The 22,653-nt window shown below is 42.0% G+C and overlaps 1 protein-coding gene across 6 annotated transcripts in view; it reads left to right on the forward strand.

Moving 5' to 3' along the window:
- MEOX2 (mesenchyme homeobox 2) overlaps positions 1–22,653 on the forward strand; it is a 230,549-nt gene that overhangs the window by 31,763 nt on the left and 176,133 nt on the right. For 2 of the 6 annotated variants that reach the window (XR_010307518.1, XM_064167030.1), the window contains exons 1-2: positions 10,216–10,421; positions 22,385–22,478. The gene's annotated coding sequence lies outside the window, so the exon portion shown is untranslated. Of the gene's footprint in view, positions 1–10,215; positions 10,422–10,502; positions 10,651–21,843; positions 21,864–22,384; positions 22,479–22,653 lie in introns of those variants that run through there. The other 4 variants (XM_064167031.1, XM_064167032.1, XM_064167033.1 and 1 more) reach the window with 3 other exon arrangements.

Raw genomic sequence — 22,653 nt, forward strand, 5'->3', positions numbered from 1 at the left:
CTTGCAAGTTCAATGGTCTGAGCTGAACTATAAATTAGAGTGAGGTGAGTCTGATATATAACTCGATTTACCCTGGTAATTTCTGAATGAAGTGTCTCAATCTGCATGCCTGTTTATGATTGTCTTTACAGCAAGCTATAGCAACAGAGCTGAAAAACAAACCAAATTAGTGGCTAATTAAGAGTTTTCTGGTGAAGGCTTTTCTGGTCATACGCCAGGCTACTCAACTTCAAACAACAAAACTAGCTTCATGAGTACTGATGTGCAACCATTCATAGCACATGGCAGGTGTCACAAGGTGGTGCCAGTTCTGTCTTCCACGCTAATTTTTTCAAGTGCTTTCTTTTATTTAAGCAAGCAGGTAAATATTAATTCATGGGAAGACACATTTTTCTTCTTAGCTTGCATCAGATGCAGTTTTGTGCGAAGGGAGCTGTGTTGTTGGAAGGCAAATCTGTTATTTGTCTTGATCTTACATTAAAAATCTGTTCTTCAGGTGGAATCTTGTTTGTGATCCAAATTTTGGTGATGAGCTGACATTCCTAAGTGAGGGAATTGCTTGCAAGCTGTTTGAGTATCTCTGTTCTAGTCTTATTTATATGTGTAAGTAAAACAATACTTAGAATATCAACAAGAGGCCACATATCTGATTTCCCTGATCTGCCAAGACATCTGCAACTGCACTGCAGGATGATAACAATGATATTTACACAACATCTCTCTCTAATTTGTAATGAGATATTTATTGATCTGACTTTTAAAATACACTAACAACCTGCAGATGGGAGCTGCAGGCACCCAGCATTTTTACAGGTCTCAGGCTGTGACTCTCACTGCTTTCCTGGGCATCAGGTAGGACTTCTCTGCTAGCTTCACCAGATTAAGCCTTTGCTGGCTGCTTTTCCTTTTTTTTTTTCTTCTCTCGTGGTGTGCTGCTGGAGACCTCAGAAGCACAGAAACATCAGCAGGTCTTCCCATTTTCTTCTTGAGACATAAGACTGTAGTTCAGTTGAGGAAGTGTTTAGAAGAAATGTCAGAAATCCTTCCTTTCACATTCAATCTATATTGAATGTGTGTATAGTGTAGTATTGTAGGTATAGAAAGTTTGTCCCTGAAGTTGCTCTTCCCACTTTGTCTGCCTAGCTGTTTCAAATACTTGTTGAAGCTTGTGGGTGAGGAGAGGTACGAGTGAGACACTATTTATTGCCAGTAGGATAATACAGAGGGCTCTGTGAAGTATCCAAGAAATACATTTTGCTGCCATTGAGGAGGTATTGCAGCTAGCAAAGAGAGAGGATACCACCTCACTTATGGCATTTCCCACCAATATTCCCTCAGCACACATACCATGTTCCGACATATTGTGTGAGCTGAGTGTGGACATTCATTCCATTAGCTGACATACCAAAAACCCAGGAGCTGAGCTCAGGCAGTGTCTGCATTTGAGGACAACTGCATGTGTAGCAGCAGTGTGCACCCCAGAAGGATAAGGCCCACCTTTCATGCAGTAACCAGACAGAGGTTACTGCCAGCCATGCGGGCAGGTACACTTCCTTTAAAGACTTGATTTTTTTCCTCTGGCAAAGAAATACTTCATTTTTTTTCTGGCAAAGATTCCTATGGGAACAAGTTAGACTGTGTGGCCCTCGGATCATCATGTTACTTACAGCTGTACATGTGTTTCACAGGACTTCCTCAGGCAGGCTCCAGGCTGGCTGGCACAACTCTGCAAGAGAGTGGCACTGGACAAATCTATTTGTGCCAACCCAGAGGAGTTCTGGCCATACAACATCACATTCACACACTACTCAGCCTTGTTCACTTACCTTTCATGGAGCACTGCAATGACACATCAATAGCCTGTCTGGTCAACATGAGCTCGACTTCTTTCAGAGCACAGGATTTTCTTTAGCCCTATGGGGTTGATATGCACTGGTTTGACCACTATACCCATTTCCACATCTGTATCTTTGGCTTTTGAGCAATAATATAATTCCCTGAATTTCCACTCTTATATTGTGAAAGTGTCTCTGCATAAAAAAGAGATTTCATATACAGAGCATAACTCTCCCCTCCAGATAAGTCAGAGAACAACAGAGTGGTGGGAGTTGGAAGAGACCTTTGGAGATGACTTAGTCCAACCCCCTTGCTAAAGCAGGTTCACCTGTAGCAGGTGGCACAGGAACTTGTCCATGTGGGTTTTCAGTGTCTCCAGAATTCACAACCTCTCTGGGCAGCCTGGTCCAGTCCTCTGTCAAGCCTGTTAAAAGTATTTGTAGCCACTTCTACCACGATAACATCACCTACTGTAGGTCACAGAAAATGAGTCACAGAAAATACTATGGGATGTAAATAGTATCCAGACAAATAGCTTTTCAAGATGATGGTCTAAATGGTATGAATCAAATAGAAACTTTCTTTTAGCAAGACAACTTCCTGAAGCTTTGAGTGTATGTGTGGATTGTTGTTTTGTGTCGAGTTGTTTGCTTGTTGTGTTGGTTTTTATTATCTACCCAAAATGGGAACATTTTAGTAAACAACTTGTTTTGTAGAGCAAACAGAAACATGCTTCCATCTACTCTTCTTTGGCAATTATTACTTAGGGGCTTGGATTGCTTTTCTTTTTACTGTTTTCAGTAGCCATTTAATAAGAGCTTTCTAACTGTACCTCAGGATACAGATTTTGGCTGTGAAGAAGACAACAGGAAAGAAACAACCCTTGAGCTTTTTAAAAGCCTCAGATAGCTTTTGATCATTTTTTAAATCCCATACTCCCAAAATTCTTTTATATGCCAGAAAAAAAAAAAGAATCAATTCAGCTGTATTTTGTGTTGGTATATGGTCTGAGCCACAAAAATTGCCTACTTCTCTTTTGCCTTTGGGCAGTTTTTCAATCTTAACTAAACCAAGTCCATAATGTATGCCTGCTGGCCAACATTCCAGGTAAATGAATAGCTTTTAAGGAAAAAAAAAAATGATGCTGTTTTTCAAAAGCTTGACATTTTTAAAATACAAGTCCAGAATTGAAACCTTCAATAATTTTTCCGTGCCTATATGTTGCAAGCAGAAAAATGTTACACAAATGAATACATCTGGGATTATTTCAAGCTGTTATTTCCCACTAGGGAAAATATTTAGAAATAAGGCCCAATTTTTTTGTGTGTGTGTGCTGAAACTACAAAGAGGCCAACCATCTTGATGCTTTTCCAGATTTTTTTAATGGTTTTCCTGATATTGTATAGTGACTTTACTGCCCTGTTTTGTATGCCCTTATATTCACCAACAGTATGCATTTATGTTGGGCTTATTCCAGTTTTTAAATCTGTTTTGTGGCATTTATGGCCTAAAGCTAATAAGGATATTCAGTATTTTCTTGTAAAATATTGAAAATACCTTTTACCATGAAAATAAAGGGGAAATGTTGTTTTTTTTTTTTTTAAATGAAGGGAAAAAATGGGATGAAAAAAAAAAGAACAACCAACAAGAAAAAAATCCCCTTATTTCAAAAGCTGGCAGGCTTTGCCACAGTGGTAAAATACTGTTTCCTAGGCATCAGGGAACTGGCAGAAAGTCATCAAGACACACACAAAAAAGCCTCCTTGCTGACTTCACTTCACTGGGCATCAGAGTAGAGTCCAGCAGAGGTTTGCCAGTACCTGGGTAGGAAGTACTACTACTGGACTAGGCTAGGTGGAAAACATTTAATGAAATGAATCTTTATAAACATGCCAATTGGTTAAAACTGAAACTTCTCCCCAGGAAAGGGTTTGGATGCATTCTTGTACATGAGAAATCTGGAAGGCTTGTTTCATTGATCAAAACTTTCCATTTTTATTCTCTTTAAAAGAATTGCATCCTGCTCTTCTGGCTTGAAGTTGCTTTGCATTGTGGAAAACAAACCAAGTGGAGCATGAAAAATGTAAATAGTTTCTCACATGAAATCTTTTAGGATGAGGTAAGTACAAAGTTGCTTAGGAGAGCACTTCTAGTTAAAGAAATATCTGGATTTCAAGTTGTTTATTTTCACATAGGATTTTTTCCCTCAGAAATGTGAATATTGTCCTGGAGCAGAAATCTGATTCCTGCCTGTGTGTGTCCAGTGCTTTCCTATCACGCGAGGGTCTTTCCTGAGGCTTCCATAAGGGCATGATCAGGATGCCCATTTTACAGCCCTGAAGCTGAGGTGTAGCGCTGCCAAGCTGCCCAGGTCAGTGGCAGAATTACTGTCCCCGAAGTCCAGTTTTAAATGCAGACATTGGCTAGCGCCGGCCAGGTGATGCGCAGGACCCATCCTGCTCGCTACCGCATGAAGGCATTGCACTCTGGCGTTGCCGCGGCAGTGCTTCCTTTGCAGCTTGTGTTTTCTCAGTGTAATAGAGGGTTAATTTGAATAAAAGCCTTATTTACATTCGCAACTGTAAAAAATTGCCTACCAAGACCCGAAGTGCCCCAGCGTGCGGCTCGGTGAAATCACGTAACATTGAAACCATTACTCTGACAGGAACCCAGCCAGCCAGACGCCTACAGAAGCGCCTTTCCTCTCCTTCGCTCTGGGAAGCACGGCCCGCAGCCCTCTCCAGAAAGCTCTCCAGCTCCATTCATTTCTTTATTTGCTGCATCGCCAGGTCACTCAGTTCTGCTTTCTGCGGCCCGGGGCGGGGGGAGCCAGCTGCCGGCGAGGCGCGGCGCGGCGGCGGGGAGGCCCTGCCAGCTGCCCGCTCCCGCACAGCCAGCGGTGGGGAGGGCGGCAGCTGCAGCTGGAGCTGAATCTTCTCCCCAGGGAGCGGGGGGCCATCGCCACACATCCGACACCACCAGGGCTTCCTGGCCAGCCACCTCGTCCCCTTGTTTACAAGGTATTGCATGTATTTGAGAGGAAAACGGGACAGCACTGGCTTGGCTCTGCGCAGGTCTGCTTCCTGCCGCTTCACGTGGGATGTGTAGGATTTGGGTAGAATTAGGGTTTTCAGAATTTTTTCACTTAAAGTGCACTGCAAACTAGGAAAAGGAAGAAGAATAAGTCCATAATGAGCATCACTCCGAGAGCCACGTAGCATTGCTAGCCAGTAGCTGTTCTTGCCCATCTCTCCTCCCACCCTTGCTTATTAGGAAAGTTTAGATATTAGTTCCCGTTTGCTGTTCAGAATAGCACAGATGGAAGGAAATGAATATGCCATTTGCTTTTTGTGACCTCAGGGGAGTGGAGCAAAAAATGGATGTGAAAACATTGCCAGAACCCTGAAAGTTATATTCTCTCATTCATTAGTTTTCCTGCTTCTCTATTCCATATGCCCTCCTTTCCTTTGGCTCCATGGAAAAGTATTGACGAGCCAAAGGAGCAATACAATTAGGGCTTATGTATGACCTGAATGGTCTGTATGGCTTGCCCAGCCTGTTAGCCAGCGTGGCTGCTGTGCTTCCAGAACTGCTGGGAATAGCACAGACTACAGGCATGAAAGTCCACAACTCTCTTACTCTCTAAAAGGTCTTTTGATGTATTATTTGTGGATTAGTGCATGTGAACGGTTCAATACAGCAAGAAGTCACAATGAATAAACAGAAGGGACCAGATTCTTCATAAGGATGTACACATGGTTCTCATTTTAAGGCCTGAACCAATCCACTTAAGTTAATGTAAATCCTTCTCTTGACTTCAATGGGAATCTAGCTTTTCTGGCTTGCTCCAGTAATGGACTTCGGCACCTAAGGCAGGATATAGGTGGAACAGTATCCAAAAGCGCTCTGCAGAAACCCGTGCTTGGCTGCTGCCTAATCCTGGAGGCGCCTAGGCTTGCAAGGCACCTCCCTTTTTGATTTTAAAGTTCTGTAGGTGACAGTAGTTGTCCAGATCATGTCCAGATCGGTTTGATCTGAGCAGCTCATCAACTAGTTCTTTCTTCAGACTGGTCTAAAGCCAGGAACTAAGCAGAAGACGCCTAAGATGTTTGAGGCCCACATCTGGTAGGCGTTTGCAGAGCATCCTAGCATACTCTGATGGATCAGATGCTCTTCACATCACTCTGCTTTAATACTAAAATGCCAAAAAGCATTTATTTCAAAACTGATTGGAGAGGAACAGAAGAAAGGCATTTTTTTTAATGCAAATGATTTATTTGATGTAGATTTGAAATATGTTTAATTAATGAAGGTATCTTCATATCCCGTTTTTTCTCTCCTAAGCACTTAGAATTCTGACTGAGGTGAAAAATAGTCACCTAATCCCTAAATAGTCTCGTGATTAGGAATGTCCATGTTCTCTCAAGGAAGCTGAATGGAATCTATGCCATATGATAAAATAGAGAGTTTTCCCCTTGCCCCCACCCAGTTCTGAGTTTGGAAGGAAAAGCTTCTGCTTCTATTGAGATGGCAAGTTTTTAACAAAAAGGAAAAGCATTTGAGACATACAGTTTTTTTTTGCACAGGTACAGCTTGGTTCCTTTGAGGCACAGAGGAATTCTGTGCATTATATGAACACTGCAAGGTGGAAGTGTTAACTCTCTGTCAGACACTTGGCAAAATAGAAATACAGCAACAGAAATAGAACATTTTCAACACATCCCGCTTTGAAAATAAAATAACTTGGCTTCTTAGTGGTATTTTTTCATTAAAACAGGGGCTTTGCCGTGGCATTTATGTGTCAGGAGGAGCCCATTAGGCCATGATAATATTCCTTTTCTGTTGACATTATCTTTTAATTATATCATTCCGAACCACATCTCTAGTGGAGGATCGATTTTTACAGCCCAGTTTACATATCGCTTCAGGATCTAATCCTGAGGAGGTGTTACACACTTTGAGGTTTCTGCTTCCCTTTTTTAAAATAATTTGGAACTCATGACTGCTTAAAAAGGCATCAACAAAGGTGCCTGTCTTGCCTTTGAAGTCATTTTTTGCGGAAATCACAGTCACTGACCAAAAGGTTTCAAAAGATTAAATTGTGCTTATTTTACGACATTTTAAAACAGCAGGGTTAAATGCTGGGCCAGCTGCCAGGCAGTCAGCAGCACCCATACTTTCATGTTCAGCAGCCAGACACATCTACAGCAGTTATTTCTGAGTAGTTATGCCTGAAATATGTCACTCAGAACAGCAGAGGGGTTTTAAGATTTGCGTTCTTTGATGACGGGCTAACGAAAATGTATTTTATGTATATGCCATGAGTGTAATGAATTTCAGAGTTAAAAAGAAATTACATATATATGTGTATATATATACACACACATAGTGAGAAAATCAGGTATTTGTAATTCTCTTTGTCAACACTGGCTTCTCTCTGTGGTTGGAATCGGTTTGGAGAGCTACAAAATCATGAGTATCAGATGATCCTGTCCCATAGTGTTTCATCCACATGCAGCAAAACACTTCCCCCTTTGCTGCTCTCTCCTCTATACAGGGAATGTAATGGACCAAGGCCCAGTTTAAACTCCCAGAACTGCTCAGGGAGACACATCATCTTTGATGAGGAACCAGAGGAGAGGGAGTACACTCACACACTGTCTCTCCTGGGCAGCAGCACTATGGGCTTAGTAGATTTTTTTGAAGTTTAGCTCTGTTGCAGACAGGAAGTGATCTGCTCCATTTTATACATTTTCATTCTGGTCTTTTCTTTCTAATCCTCCTGTGCTGCCTGTTTTCCCCTGCCTTGGTGTGTTGCTTTCTTTTTTCATCTGCCTTTTTTCCATTTTGAGGACATACTGGCCAGACTGCACTGGTTTCCGTCACTTTGTATTGTGCAGGTGTTGCAGAGCTCCGGATTAACTGGCCTCCGGGGGATGCTCCCTGTGCAGGGAGCCAGCCAGCTCAAGGCAGTATTAGCAGTGCAAATTCTTCTCCCTGTGCTGGCACAAGGAGTGACTGAGAGATGCACAGAAGCACAATAGAGTGCTCTCAGTTCTTAACAGGTACATCTTGGGGACTAAACCAAACTGGGACTGGTTAGGGTGTGCTTGAACTACATAAGCTTGTCTAAATTCTACTGTGACTCCAGGCTGACATGGGAGCTGCCACTGAGTTGAGTGACCATAACCAGCTCCTCATCTCCTGCTCTGAGTGGATCTTGGCACAAAGCAGAATATGGGCCTTTTATTCTTGTCCTGCTGGCTGGATGAAACCCCACTGTCTACAGATCAAAGGGGTTTGATGGACTGCCAAAAATAGTAAGCTATACGTAAAACATGTGCTCCATTTATAGCAATCATTTGGAAAGTTTCCTGCTACTGCAGAAATGCAGATTACATTGATTTACAGTCCAGCACTGCAAAATACTGAGAAGCTTTTCAATGCCTGCTATTGTATGCGTTTGCAGAAAGGCTGGGGAGATTTCTTCTTCCTTCCTTCCTTTCCCCATTGGTATGTAATACATAACCATGTGAAGTACATCTCTCTGAGTTTTTGCATCGCTTTAGTGAAGTGGGTTCCTATCTACTCTACACTTTGAGAGACACTGTCACCTGTGCTGATGTCTTAGCCTTTGAAAAGTGAAGTGCTGCCTCTTTTGCTGTAAAGAACATTCTCTTCGGTATTTATAGCACCATTTTACGTTACTTCTCAGCCTACAGGCTGATAGGTATGGAATATGTCCTGCATGTTCTTTTCAGGTACTTTGATGGATTTGTGGGAACACACCAGTGATTAACACAGCAATTAACCAGGAAGGTACACAAGTAAAGTCACTTTGTGTTTTGAGCACGGGTCTGAATCTGCACATGAGCCTAACTGTGCTGTAGTCAGCACACTGTTTCCCAGACCTATCCATGCTTTTTTGGACAAACCAGGCTACTTTGAGTCCTTCATAGAATGGTCTCACTATCACAGAACAGGTACAATGGTGCTGCATTTCTAGGCAGCCTGAACTCAGGTTGTTTACAAACATGAAGACATAATACACTGGGCAGTATGAGCTGATGTGGGCACCTGGAGGTAAACCAAGAATTATAATGGTGCCAAGTTCTCAGGCAGGCCAGCCTATGAAGATCTAGTCCCTTTGTTTACCAAAGAGGATTTGATCTAGTTTACTAACAAGGCGGGAAAGACAGTGGAGCATCTTATGACTCATGAGAAAGTTGTTATTCCAGGTACTCATATATATATATATATAGAGAGAGAGAGAGAGAGAGAGAGAGTGAAAAGAGTAAATTTACTGGAAGGTTCACTCATGCAAGAAGAGAATAAAATCTTCTGAAATCAGCAGTGACAGTAAGCAGTGTTGTATAACCTTTCAGCCCATTTGCAAGCAGTTATCATCTTCGGTGGATAATAAAGAAGATGAACTTGGCCTTCTTTTCATGACTCATATTAAGGAAGGATGTCATAATTTTCTCTCCAATAACTTATATACCCAGCAATATTCAGAAATGACTCTTTTCCCTTGCTGGTTGTGTTTTTCTAAATCCTTTTCCTTCAGAGCATAGCTGCTAATAGGCACCATAAGAGTAAAGGATTCTATCTCTGGATGCTATTAAATTCACCCTAATTCACTCCTCTGCTTCCCGTCTGTTAATGTCCTGCGGATCAAAGCTCAATATACTATTTTAGACAAAGAGTTCAAAATGCTACCATTCATATTATAACTTAACAGAGAAGAAGCAGTTGCTTTACCTCCTAATAAATAGTAACTTTTGGAATCATTATTTGTTTTTGTTTTGGGTTTTGGGTTTTTTTGTTGCTGCTTGTTGGTTCTCTGTTTGTGGGGTTTCTTTGGGCTTTGTTTGTTTAACTAACTGGTTTTTTTTCTATCTTATAGCCCTAGGATCCCAGTCTCCAGTACTGCATGGATCTCTTCATGCACCACTACCTGTCAGTTATTCGAGGCACAAATACGACTCACTTAAAAATACTAAGAGAAGGTTAGATACACTTCAGAAAGAAACGCGTGTTTAGAGTGGTAGGGAAAGCAGCCCTTCCTCAGTTCTTTTTCCTGTCCTTTAGCTCTCTGCTGCACTCCTCGCAAGCGCTCCTGCACCGTCTGCAGCCGAAGGCTTTGCAGGGAAGGGGCTGGTTTCATTGCGCGACCTCCTCAGCCGCGGCCCCGGTGAGGTCCCACGCCGCGCCCGGCAGTGCCGGCGGAGGGCTGGGTCCTGCCCCGCGGCCCTTACCCTCCGAGCGCCGCCGCCCGCGCACCGCCCGCGCCACAGCCGCGACCGCGCGCCCGGCCCCACGTGCCTCGCGCCGCCCGCGTGACCGCGCAGCCGCAGCCGCAGCGCCCCCTGGCGGGCGCGGGGCACGGCCTGGGCAGCGCCTGCTGCCTCGAGAGCACCTGAGGGCACTGAGGTGCCTGAGGCGCGCCCCGGCGCTCCGCCGCCGCTCGCCGCGGCTCTCCGGCCGAGAGCGGGGGCATGCGCCTGCCCTCAGCGGCGGTGAGGAAATATTGAGGGTTCGCATGATGTTGCCAGTTAAAGAAAGAAAAGAGGAGCTTTGCGCAGGTGAGCACACCACTGATTATGGGGAGGGTATCATTGCAGCAGAAAGTGAGGGTGACCGAGCCTGAAGGATGAGTTTAAGTGACGCCTTCAAAGTATTTATTTAAAGCTTTTCATCCTAAGAGCATATTACATGCCTGAGCTTTGTGATGTCATGTCTGTATTACCCCAGCCTTTGCTCCGAGGTTGTGGATGCGCCCCCAGAAGCAGGCCATAGGAGTGCAGGTGTAAGGTCAGCAGTTGCTAATTCCTCATTCGTTGGTGCAGTGTACAAAAGCCGTGTGACATACTTGGCTCTGTTGTTTACAAACAGCGATTGCTTTCGTGTCAGCTGGTACAGAATGCCCTCAGATGGAGGACTATGACTTTGCAGAAATCAGCAGGCACTGGTGTGGTGGTGCTGCTCAAGCTGTGTGGCGCGGCTGGCACCGCCTGTGCTGAAGGCCTGACAAGTGCCCCTGCATAGCTCACCGCTGGCGCCAGCCTCCCTTCCTCCGCGCCCGGTTCCACCCACAGCACCAGCCCTTTCCCCGTTTTAACTTGATGCCTAGGGCTTTTTGTTAGTTATATACCCCTGCTCAGTTGTGCAGCACGAAGAATGAATGTTTTCCCTTCTGCATAGTGTTGTCTTCATCAGTAAAATTTAGCTGGAGCTTGGTGTTCAGAGGAGCAAAGAGATGATGGGAAAGGGCAATAACCCAGGCCAGCTGTGTGTATTCTGTATGCTCCTTTAGACAAAGGCAAGGAAAGCAGTCTGGCTGCTAAAGGTAAAATATTACAGGCTATATCATAAGGTTTGGATATGGGAATACATACACAATGCTTCTTTCACAGGTTTCCTACTGTAAACTCTGTCCTTTACTGGGTGATTCAATCCTCTGTAATGAAAAAGTTGCCCCACTCTGAACTTTCCTGGCTTTTTTTTTCATTCTGAAGAATAGTAATAACAGAGACTAAAACAAAAGACAGAAGAAAATACACTCCAGCTTGTGTTAAAAGAATCCTTCTTAGAAAATGAAAAGCTGTGGTACCACTGGGATCAGCCATTCAAAGACTCTGAAACTTTGCCACAGCTTCCACAGCTGCTACAAAAATTCATTTGATACAGTGCTGCATTCCCTGTAAGGTTAATTCACACTTACCTGGTAGGTGACCTATCCAGCTTGTGGACAGTCAGGGCAGTAAGTATGAAGACATCAGAACCCAGGAGCAGTACAGCTATATTTCTGTCATCTATATGCCCGAGTTCAGAGAGATGCTATGTGAAAGCAACAGTGTTTTTTTCCCTCTCTGTCTGTGCTGGTCTTGTGGGTTGCTATATAATAAGTGGTGCACTGTTTTGGGCTGGTTGGAGTACTCCATTCATGTATGATACGGCCTTGGACAACAGAAACCTAACCAAGCCACAGATAGTATATGCATGTGGAAACACCAGGCAGTAATTCTCAATTTATTGCTGTTATGCTTCCAAATTTGTGCTGCTCTCTCTATTTATGTGTTCTGTGCAAATCTCCTTCAATAAGCACGTCTGCTTTTTTTTCTCCCTAGGCCTTTGTTTGCAAGGTATGCATGCATTAATGTGCATGTGCATGCAGATTGCTCCCTAACTTCTTAACCAGCTTAGGACACTTTGTTTGCTGATGGAATCCTGAGTATGTTAGATAGGTGCACAAACTTGCTGGTCCATGTTTTAACACTGGTTATCGTCATGCAGCTTGACAAACACCTTCTGAGTGAAATTATTATATCTTATGTACACAGATTCAGGCAACTCTAGCAAATCACTGTGCTGCTAGTGATAGAACCTCAGGAACACTACCTGAAACCCAGAGAACTTGAAAGTATTCAGTCAACATATCAATTTATTGCTAAAGGAAGATTATATTCCACTTGAAAAAGTACGAAAATTAATATACCAGTAGGCTACAGTCTTTTATTAACTACTAGGTGTTTTGAAATACAGCTGTGTGCAAGTTGGGTGCCTCTTTTCACTTTTGGAAGTTGAGTGTTCCTTGTATGTGATGGAGATTAAAAGATGCAGTCTAATAAATTCAAAACTTTATTTCACCACTACAGCAAATTCTACAAACATAAGTGATGCAAAAAGAGCCCAGAGTGTTTATTCTTCCAAGTATGGTGGTGTTTAGCTTTGTTTAACAGCTGTCATACAAAAGTACCAAACAGCACCAGTTACTTTGCAATTGCATTCTCACAGGATGTCCTTTTGTTTTTCCAAGGAATATTCCCCAGTGTTTCTCTTTTCCATCAGATTCCTCCAGCATGACCACAGGAAGACATTATTTCCCCCTTACTATACAGGAATATGTATCAACACAGGACCTGTGCCATGCTGTTAAACTAACAGTTGCTCAGTAATTCATTTCTGTCTTCAGTGGAAATACCTGATCCAAACCTGACTGAACTGACTGCAGGCATTTTTGTTGACTTTATAGACTTTGGTTCAGCCTCTGTCTGTGATACAAGAGAATCAGCCATGCAGGACAGGGGTGTAATTCCATCGAGGACTTCTGGTGACCTCATAAACCATGAGAGCTGGCATTGACTTTAATGGGTAGCACGTGGTTAAGTTCCCATGCATCATTTTGAAAGTGTAGGGCTTCATTTGATATTGCAGAGAGGAATACCAGAGCTACCATGTCAAATTGTTTCTCTTTCTTCTAAAGGAGTCACTAGCTTTATGTTACAGTTAGCCCTTTTTGGTAGCAGATGAAATATGCCATTCTGGAAAATGAGTATTTTCTCTGGCAAAATGAACTTTAAAAGTACATTTCATAGCAAAGCACATATTTGGGTTATTTTCTTTTAAATAAACTTTGTAAAAGGATGGCAATAAATTCAAGGAAAGGTGTGGTTTGTACAGCATTGGCCTTCCTCACAAATTCTCAAGTATGAGACATTGAAAAAAAAAATTGTAGATTAGTTAGAAAATATAGGAATGGATTTGTTTTGGATCAGTTGATAAACTAGACCCTGTTAAACCTGGTTTAAGTTAAACTAGGTAAATGGGCTCAAACCGCTAATGTTGCATAACCTTGATTAAAAGTTACTTTACCTAAAGCATGTTAAGTGTATTCAGAACACCTGCTTTAGGACTTTGTTGTTAGGAATTTCCAGGGGTCAGTAAGGTTGACTTGAAGTCTCAGTTTGTGAAATTTGTTCTATCACTTTCGTATGGCACTTTCTGATTTTCCTTTGCTTTTTCTCAATCTAGATTTTGCCTGTTGAAGCCAGTGTGCATATCTATAAAATGTGTACCTTTGATTCAAAGAAATGTAGTAATAGAAACATAACCTGTGTTTGTCAGCTTATCTTTTTTGTCATGTATGACATCATTAGGTATCAAGGAGATGCATTAAAAAATGGTCTTTGTGGTGGATGCATGCCACAAAAGGACCTGGTCCTTAATTCTGAGAGTGTAGATCAGTGAACTGCCTAATTTCTGTTTTGCTTTCAACATTGTAAGTAATTTTGTTGCTAGCTTGGGCCATAAATAAAATCTCTGTTTAACAGCTGGATAATGTTCCTGTATTAGATACATTCTAGGATATGTTATTTTTTTATTCAGCTTCAGGTAACAAATCACCTTGAGACTGAAGGGGGGGAAGAGGATACCTTCTAGACAGATTATTCAGAAACTACTTACTGTGGCCTTCCTGCTGCCTTAATGTGAAGTCCCTGGCGTTTGTCATTCTCTGGGATGCATCACAGCTCCCCATGCTGCATTACACTGAAAAGTACATGTTTTCCACCATGTGCGTGGCTCAGACACAGGGTATAGCATATGCAGTCTTCCCTGGAGCTATATCCTGTATCCTAGAGCTAGGTGGAATAATTGCATGTCTTTAATTTAGAAATCTTCTTAAAGAATTGCAAATGTGAATGTATGGAAGAAGCTGGTTCTCTGGTGTTGGTGTCATAACACAGTGGATGTAGATTTTATTCACCAAACTCCTTAATGACACTGAGAATTATTCCAGTTGTGATCTCATAGCTGAGACAGTTAATAAATTACAGGCTTTAATAGCCTTGGGATGCAAGTTGTATGGTAGTAGGTTAAAGAGTTTCTACAGGAAAGGGATCCCTAAGGCTTCTTGAATAAATAGATGGATCTTCTCTGTGCCCCCTGGAAAATTGTGTATGTTTTTGGTTTGTTTCTGCTACTTTCTCCACACGAAACGTGTGTTTGGTCCAACAGTTGTGTGGTTTCCTCACTTTGTGATAATAATTAACACCCTCACTGAAGTCTGAGCAGTGATGACATTTGTTCAGAGGCCTGACTCTGATTTTTGTTGCTGTTTTGCCTTATGGTACTTTCAATATGCAATTGAAACCATTTTGGGAAAATCAAAAGGTTCAGAAATTGTTGGGTTTTTGGTCTTACTGACCATATAGAAACTCTTTCATGCAACACATCTTCAGCTTTCAAGGATGTGCAATCTGTCCAGGACTGTGAGTCTGGATTGACAGTAACAAACTGAAACTGAAGCCAGCCATGCAAATGCAGCAGGCTGAGAAAGAGTTCCTGTATTTTTTTTTCCCTGAAGAAACAGATAAATAGACTTAATTAATACAAAAGGAAATCAGTCATAATGCAACTCATTTTTTTAGAAGGTAAATATGTTAGTAAAGAAAAAAAAGAAAAAAAATCTGAAACCTTAAAGTTCCTGAAGCTTCAGGGAAAATTTATTTTAGGAAATATGACAATGGTTCTCTGCTGCCCTCAATAATCTTGTAAAAAAGATTAATAGCTTTGGAGTAGATATACATATTTTGAACTTCCTTTCTGGACAGAGCACAAAGAAAACCTGGCTTGTGTGTGGTTGTAGAGGAATCCTAGGTGGCTTTTTGTAGGAAAGGCAGGTAGCTGCCAGGGACACACAAGCCTCTTTCCCTTCTCTTCCTCTCCCCCCACCAATAACTTTTACTTCAATATATTGTCATCCCCCCCCCCCATTTTTCCTAAATAAAGTGAAATGTCAAATCAGCAGAGAATTAAAATGTATTTATAAAAAAACAACTAAAAGGGCATCTGATGTTTTACAGACATTCCAACACCTTCAGGAAATTTGAACTCACACCAAAGGGTCTGATATTCATTTGAATCTCCATCTGTGCTGAAGCACATGTGTGCGCCCAACACACATTGAACCACTACAGTGGAAAAAAAAATCCCTGCTCTTAAATTATAGCAGCTCTCTACAATTCCTCTGTGACCACAAAGGCTTTGGTAGTTTTGAGACATAGCAGTGGCTTGGGGTGATCTGATCACAGAGTTCAGTTTTGTTCAAGAAATCCCTCTGCTGAAAGGTATGGAAAAGCTGTAGGAGAAACATGGGGAGCCACATGCTCACAGCATGAGGGTAGTTGGGAGTAAAGGGAAAGGGTTCAAGAAGCTGATGTGACAGCAGACACCCTACAGCCAGAGCTAATGCTGGAAACATTGCAGTTTCAGTTCCCTCACCAGAAATCCCCATGATTGCAGGAACGGATATAGTCATTAGTCCTCAATGGGAATATGACCTTTCCATTTAAGTATCTGTGTGATGCTTTTGATCCTTTTGACTCTCTCTAAGGGATAGATTAAATATGTGGCACAATGTCTACTCCTGAGTGAGGATTAAGCCTGGCTTTTGGAAGCAGAACTATATTGCCTAACCCATCATCATTTATCATGTTCTCTGGGGACTTGTTCTCCATTTTTCTTCCCCTCCCCCTATACTTTTAGAAAATCCCCTTCTCTGGGATTTAATATTGATCTCAGCTGCATTGGCCTTGGCTTCTCTCTAATAACTTCTGATGTTACACTCAAACAGGTCTTATGTCTCAGATACCTTGTTGAACCAAGTACTGTTCTGAGGCTCAGCTCTCAGAACCCACACTCCTCTTAGTGCCTTTTTTGTTGCGTGCATTTTACTAATAAATACCTTAAAGCAATTTAGAAGTCTGTATCACCCTGTATTTCAGTGGAATTCCCTGAGGATGAACCCTGCCCTATGATATTTGTATTCAGATGTAATGAAGCAGTGAAATGTGTGATTACCTTCAGGACCTGTGTAAATCCCATTAACTTCAATTAAGGCCAAGACCATGCTTTAACGCTTCACCAAACAGGGATACTCGAGGCTAACATGCACATAAATGTTTTTGCTGAATAGAGTTTTAGCATTTTATCCATTTTTGTTCCTCTTTTTCCTCTACTCTCTCTGATGATGTAATAATTTTAGTTTTGTGGTATCCTTGCACACTGCCTCCAAGTTAGAAGCTACAGTGGGACTGAAGGTCTCATTCAGAGGAGGATAAAATTAATCCATTCTGCAGCTGTGAACCGGAGAAGTCCCAGCAAGCTTCCCAGTGAAATGAAAAAGTGATGGTATGCCACGCTGGCTCATAAAAATGTAATTTAAGCACTGCCCTCTCAATAAAAATATCACATTTAGGACACAGTAATCCCCTCCTGAACCTTATCTTACTTTTCAGCAGCTCTTTGGACTCTCACAATTGATGCGCTTTGAATTTCCTGTTGGTCAGGTAGCAGGACTTTTGTACCTCCCTCACACAGACACAGCTTTGCGCTTCGTTTTAAGCAGGCAATATCCACACACAGCTGCAAAATTGAATCCATGGCCTAAAATTCAGTAAATTTGGGAGCTTTTAGGTGCTTAGCTGGCAGACTTCAGAACTACTAGTGCTCAGAGCTGTGGCCTTTGTAGATATTGAACCAAAATGAATGAAACTTAAAGAATGCTTTTCAGTTGTTTTCTCAAGAGTCCTGCCAGAAGCTGTGCCTTCTTTTCGTACTCTTTCTGTTTAATGAGCTCCTGATTTATGACTAGAAATCACCAGACACCTAGGTTCTATGGGCTTATTAAAATAGACAAATTCTTTGGTGTTAGAAAGCCCCTGTAAGAATATATGTTTTTTTCCATACTAGATTGAATCATTGTAGGCAAGTGCCCCAGTCCTCCTCCCAGCTATGGTCTGGAGGTTGTATTTCAGCACAATGGAAAAATAGCCCTTTCCAGCTCCTGGCTCAATCAAGGCCATGTTTTCACTGGGGGCAGGATGATTCCTTTCTTGTCTCTGCAGTATTTTGCGGTTTTTGTATATCAAAAGATTTGCCTGCTCTGCCTTAGCATGTACAGTGTAGTTAATCTTCCAAATAGGAGTCTTCTTCCTAGCTTCCATGTCTGAATTGTATTGGTGATTTATATGCTCACAGTCTGTTTTCACGATGTCTTTCCTGGCTGTTTTGCATCTCTCCCCTGTGGAGCACTGGGCCTTAAAAATCATTGCAGTAAGGACAGGCAATCAGTCTTCTTCAGATATGTGTTGGATTTTACTGGTGCCTGAGCCTATAGAACGTGCCAATGTCTTTTGTGGTTCTGGCAAGGAAGCCTCAGGAAAGTGTGGAGTTTTGGTTTGGATACAGAGAGCTGGTTAGAACTTTTTAAACAAAGTGTTCTTTTTTATTGTTCTTTTCATCAGATAATGCTGGGAATATATGAACAAATTTCAGAAAGAGTTTTGGAACTGCAGGGTGATGTTTTTGCTCAAAATCACAGAGCCATGTGTTAGCCTCTGATTCTTTCCCTGGAAGCAGCCTTGTTGCAAAGTGCAGTTCTGTTGCATTCAGGTGAGGGATTTAGGAATGTAAGAATGACCATGTTAGACAGACCAAAGGCCTCTCTAGCCCAGCAGCCTTTGGAACCATAATCAGTAGTACATGCTTGAGGAATTCATCAGCATATGCTGAAATTTTCTGTCCTAATGCAAATTGGAGTCAGTCACGTGCCATTTAACTCAATTACATGTAATTAAGAGTCTTTGGTAATTTTTCCATGAATATTTCTAATTGCTTTTCACACAATATAAAGTTTCAACACCTGCAATATGCACTAAAAAGGATTCATAGACCTTGTATATACCTTGCATGAAGTGTTTCGTGTGAAGAATGTACTTTTGGCTTGCCAACCACCACATCTATTTGATAACCTGTACTTCTTGTATAGGAATAATCCATGAGTCATTATTTCTGTATACCTTCTTGACATTCAGGGTTTTTTTAGACCTTTATTACTACTTCCATGATCTGTTCTTCAAGTGGAACAGTCCTGATCTGCCCAGCCTTCTTCATATAGCAACTATTCCACACCTTTCTCCTTCACTGACCTTTATCAGAAACGATTCCGGTACAGTCTCTTGTCTGCACTGTATCAAATGTGAGTGGTTTAACCTCAGGCTACTGTGGAGATTTTCTAGTGAATAAAGATGCAAATATTCACGGAAGCAAGGTTTGCTCTTTGGTTTCAGAAAAGGTGAATGCTTCAGTCACAGAACATATGAGTAGTCTCCTCTTTCCAGTGCTTCAATGAATGTTATTTAATACCCAAAGAGAAAGATGGAAGTGTCTCAGGTCACCTCTGTAGCCAGAAGCATTTGGCTCTGAAGTGGAAATATTTGGACTGTCTGGGCTGCATGTATTGCTTTTTGTCTGGAATGAGTGATGAGGCCTCCCTTTGCTTCTCTTTTTGAAAGGCCTTTACTTCATCCCACCATAGAGGGGTGAGGAGGGTTTTAATGATCTTAAGGTAGTTATTCAACCCTGCAGTAGATTCAGGAATCTCTAGGTCCATTCAACTTTACCTAGTGCTTAACCTTTCTGTTTCCTTGGGTATCTCCCTACATAAACATGTTCAAGTTCCTGAGGTGGTCATGAACCTGATCTTTTCTTACCATAGAAGGGACTTTGCTCCTCTGGTTCCCGTTTTGCAGTCCATCTGGGTGGGAGGTGTGGGAAGAGAGGTTACCAGTGAAGGCTGAGGTACCTCAGCTTTCTCCTCATCTGTAGTTACCAGGTTGCCACTCTTGCTCATCATGAGCGTACAGTTTCTTTCACCTTCCTTTTCTGGGTGACATACCTTTAGAAGCCTTTCTTGTTCTTTGCATCCATTGCCAAATTCAGCTCCGTCCATGCCTTGGCCTTCCTGGCTTCATCTCTACACAACTGGGCAATATCCACATATGCTTTGCAGAACACCTGCTGATGGTAGCATTCCATTTTCACTTCTCAATTTACTGTAATTAAAAGAAGGATTTGCTTCTCAGAGGTCTGATATCTCTCTTCTCTGCAGTGAACAGTTATTGATGTGCTACCTTTGCTGAACCAGGAACAAGAGATTTATAGAATTCCATTCATGGAGAGTGCTGAAAAGTTGTGAATCAAGTGCCAGAGCTAACTCTTTTTCATTTCACATCACAATAAACTTTGCCTAAATTCTTGCATTGAGCAGATGTGTTGAGCATGTGAATGTCTAGTCCTTGGAGAGTTAGGGACTTGGGACTCCTACCATTAATTGTCTGTAGGGACATCACACTTCTTTTTGGATCTAAATTCCATTTTAATAGGTTAATGTTACAATTAAAGTATTTTTCTTCTGTTCTGTATGAGACTGTCTAATCTGCTAAGTACCTAGGTTCCCAACACATATGTCTTCAAACCATGATCTAGAATAGCTCACTAGCTGACCAAGGAGGTGCCTAAAGTCAAGAGAAAAACAGTGAACTTCCTAGAGCAAGTGAATAGGTAGCACCCATTTCTTGAAGGCTGAGGGATGCCTTTAAACTGTTTTCAGTGATTTAAGCAGAGCTTACTTGAGTCTTTTGAACTACTCCAGAGTAAAAATACAGGATACCACTATCTGCTTCTTTAAACGTGGTTAGAACTGTACCGATACGGAACAAGCCATGTCAAATCCAAGGGAGAAGAGTTACTTCTGTGTTTCTCTTGGCCTTGCTGAAGACTGCACCTGTTACTGTATTTTTAGGGAGATGTGTCTTGCCAGTCTTTTACAGAAAGGAGCAGCTGCGTTGTGTTCCTCAGGAGATTTAGACATATCTGAGTGATACAGATGTGTGACAGAGCACAGCTAACAGAGGCAACCAGGAGGTGCAGCAGTCTGTGCTGATTTGGGCAGAAGAGTACACAGAAAAGAGTCAAACACTATTGAGGATGGTGTAAACAAGCTCAGCGCTGATGGAGACCTTTCATGGGGCAGCAACTACAGGAACTTCCTTAGGCATCATTTCAACCTGAGCTCCCAAGGAAGGATGCAGCTCTGCAGGTCTGTGGGTGCAGGGATGCCTCATTGAGTGAGACTGGAGCTGAGGGGGCCGGTGTCCTTGGCTGCAGGAGTTGTGTCCCCATAAAGGATGCATCACCAAGTAAAAGGGCTGTGGGAAGAGATTCTACAGACCACATAGCACCGGAGACAAGAAAAGGAATTTGATGAGGACTTCTCTGACACATTGTAGCTGCGGGAATCTGAACTCCAGCTGTACAAAGGCAGTGCCAAGCAGAGTCACTGGTGTCAGAGACCTTCATGATGGTGAAGGTTCCAAGCTTCTGACTTGGAAAATCAGGCAAATGGCTTCTGCTCTGCCTGCAGATCTGGAGCTGTAGAAAAATTGTAGTGTCCTGTTGCAGACAAGGGTTTTGGAGCTGTGTGTAGAGTACACCCTGAGCTTGCTAAGCCTCAGTCCCAGCAGAAAAAGGAAATCAATACACTGGAAGGGAAGAAATTCTGTTTAGACATAAGAAAGATCTCTTCCACTATCACAGCACAGAACAGGATTCCCAGAAAGTTTGTTGGGTGTCTATATTTGAAGGTTGCTCAGGATCACGTTCAGATGCATTTTGAACTATCTGCTCGAACTGACCTTGCTTTGAGCTAAGTTTCATAGCAAATGACCTTTAGAGGCCCCTTCCAACCTCAGCAATTTTGGTTTTGTTTGAGCTAGTGAAAGGTTGTGAAGACAGATCAAAGGAAGATAAATTAGTGGGGTGAAAAATTATGAGCTTCTGGTACTCAGACTAGTTCATTAAGAACTAGTTGAGGTACGTATGACCTGTCTATTGCTGTGCAGGCATATTCATACATGGAAAACATATAATTTCTGGATCTGGATGAGGCTTGAGGATTTAACTGTAAATCAGGTCCTTTTGGGATGATTTCTCTTTGCTTAGGTTCCTGAATCTTCCATGTATCTTCTGTTATTAATAATTTGCCATCTTCAGGCCTAACTAACCATGCACAACCAAGAGAGAAGTAAAAATGTTCACATCCAACTCCAAAAGGAAAAACAAAAAGAAATTTTCTTTTTAACAGTGTGTAAGTGTACATTTTTACCTTTGAGCCCATGTCGTTGCTGTTGTCTTGTACCAGCAGCCTTGCATTCTTCATTTGAATATGTATGTGAAATGGATGATACTCACCTTCCCACAGCTGTGCAACTGTTATAACCTTATAGCTTCAAATAATGGTTTGCAGCTGGGGCACAGGGCTGAAATAGTACATGTGGTACTTGCTTCTTTATATATGGCATCCTTCAGTTCCAGTATGTGTCTGCTGTTCTTCAGTAGGGCAAGTACTGACACAGAGTATTTTGCTCCCCTTTAACTCTTACATTTCCTTTTCAACCAGATGGAGAAACTCTTTCCTAAGCTATTCTGTCTCTACTGATATCTATGTTGACACCAATGGACTTGTGAGTCAGTCAGTCTGTCAGCAGTGGGTATTTTTCTCCTCTATTGTCATTGGAATAATGACATCTCTTGCTTTATATGGTTTTGTGTCCTACAACTCAGTAATCCAGTGCAGCCCTCAGTGTCTGACTGCAAGACACCAGTCTAATTCTCCAGTAAGCCTAAACAAAGGAAATCCCTTGACTTCAGGACAAGAATGTGTCCTGCATTCTTAGTATTTTGCAGACTAGAGAGCAAAATGGATGTCTTACTTTTTTTTCCCTTTGAAGTCAGCCATTCCACATACCTGTGTGACCAGATTTCTTTAAGTTGAAGCAAACAACACATTACATAATTGTTTTACAGCAGTGAGATTTTATTTGCTATTTTAAATGTTTTCCCTTTTTTTTTTTTTTCTTTTAAGAGGAGACGAATATAAACCTTCTAGAAGTGAACGTGCTGAGGATGACTTTCAGCTGCTGTGTTCTTAGCTGAAGCCAAGTGCCCTGGAAATGCAGGTATGTTTACATATGGGTTTTATTTCAGGCCCACCTTTAATAAAGATGCAACAACGATAAAGCAAAACACAACATAACATGATAATATATGGCACATAATAAAGAACTGCCCTAAGTACACAGGGGGCTCAATTTTGCTTTCACTCTATCTCTGTGAAACTCCATTGTTCAGGAC

Source organism: Pogoniulus pusillus, chromosome 28, assembly GCF_015220805.1.
Source record: "Pogoniulus pusillus isolate bPogPus1 chromosome 28, bPogPus1.pri, whole genome shotgun sequence".
NCBI lineage: Eukaryota > Metazoa > Chordata > Aves > Piciformes > Lybiidae > Pogoniulus > Pogoniulus pusillus.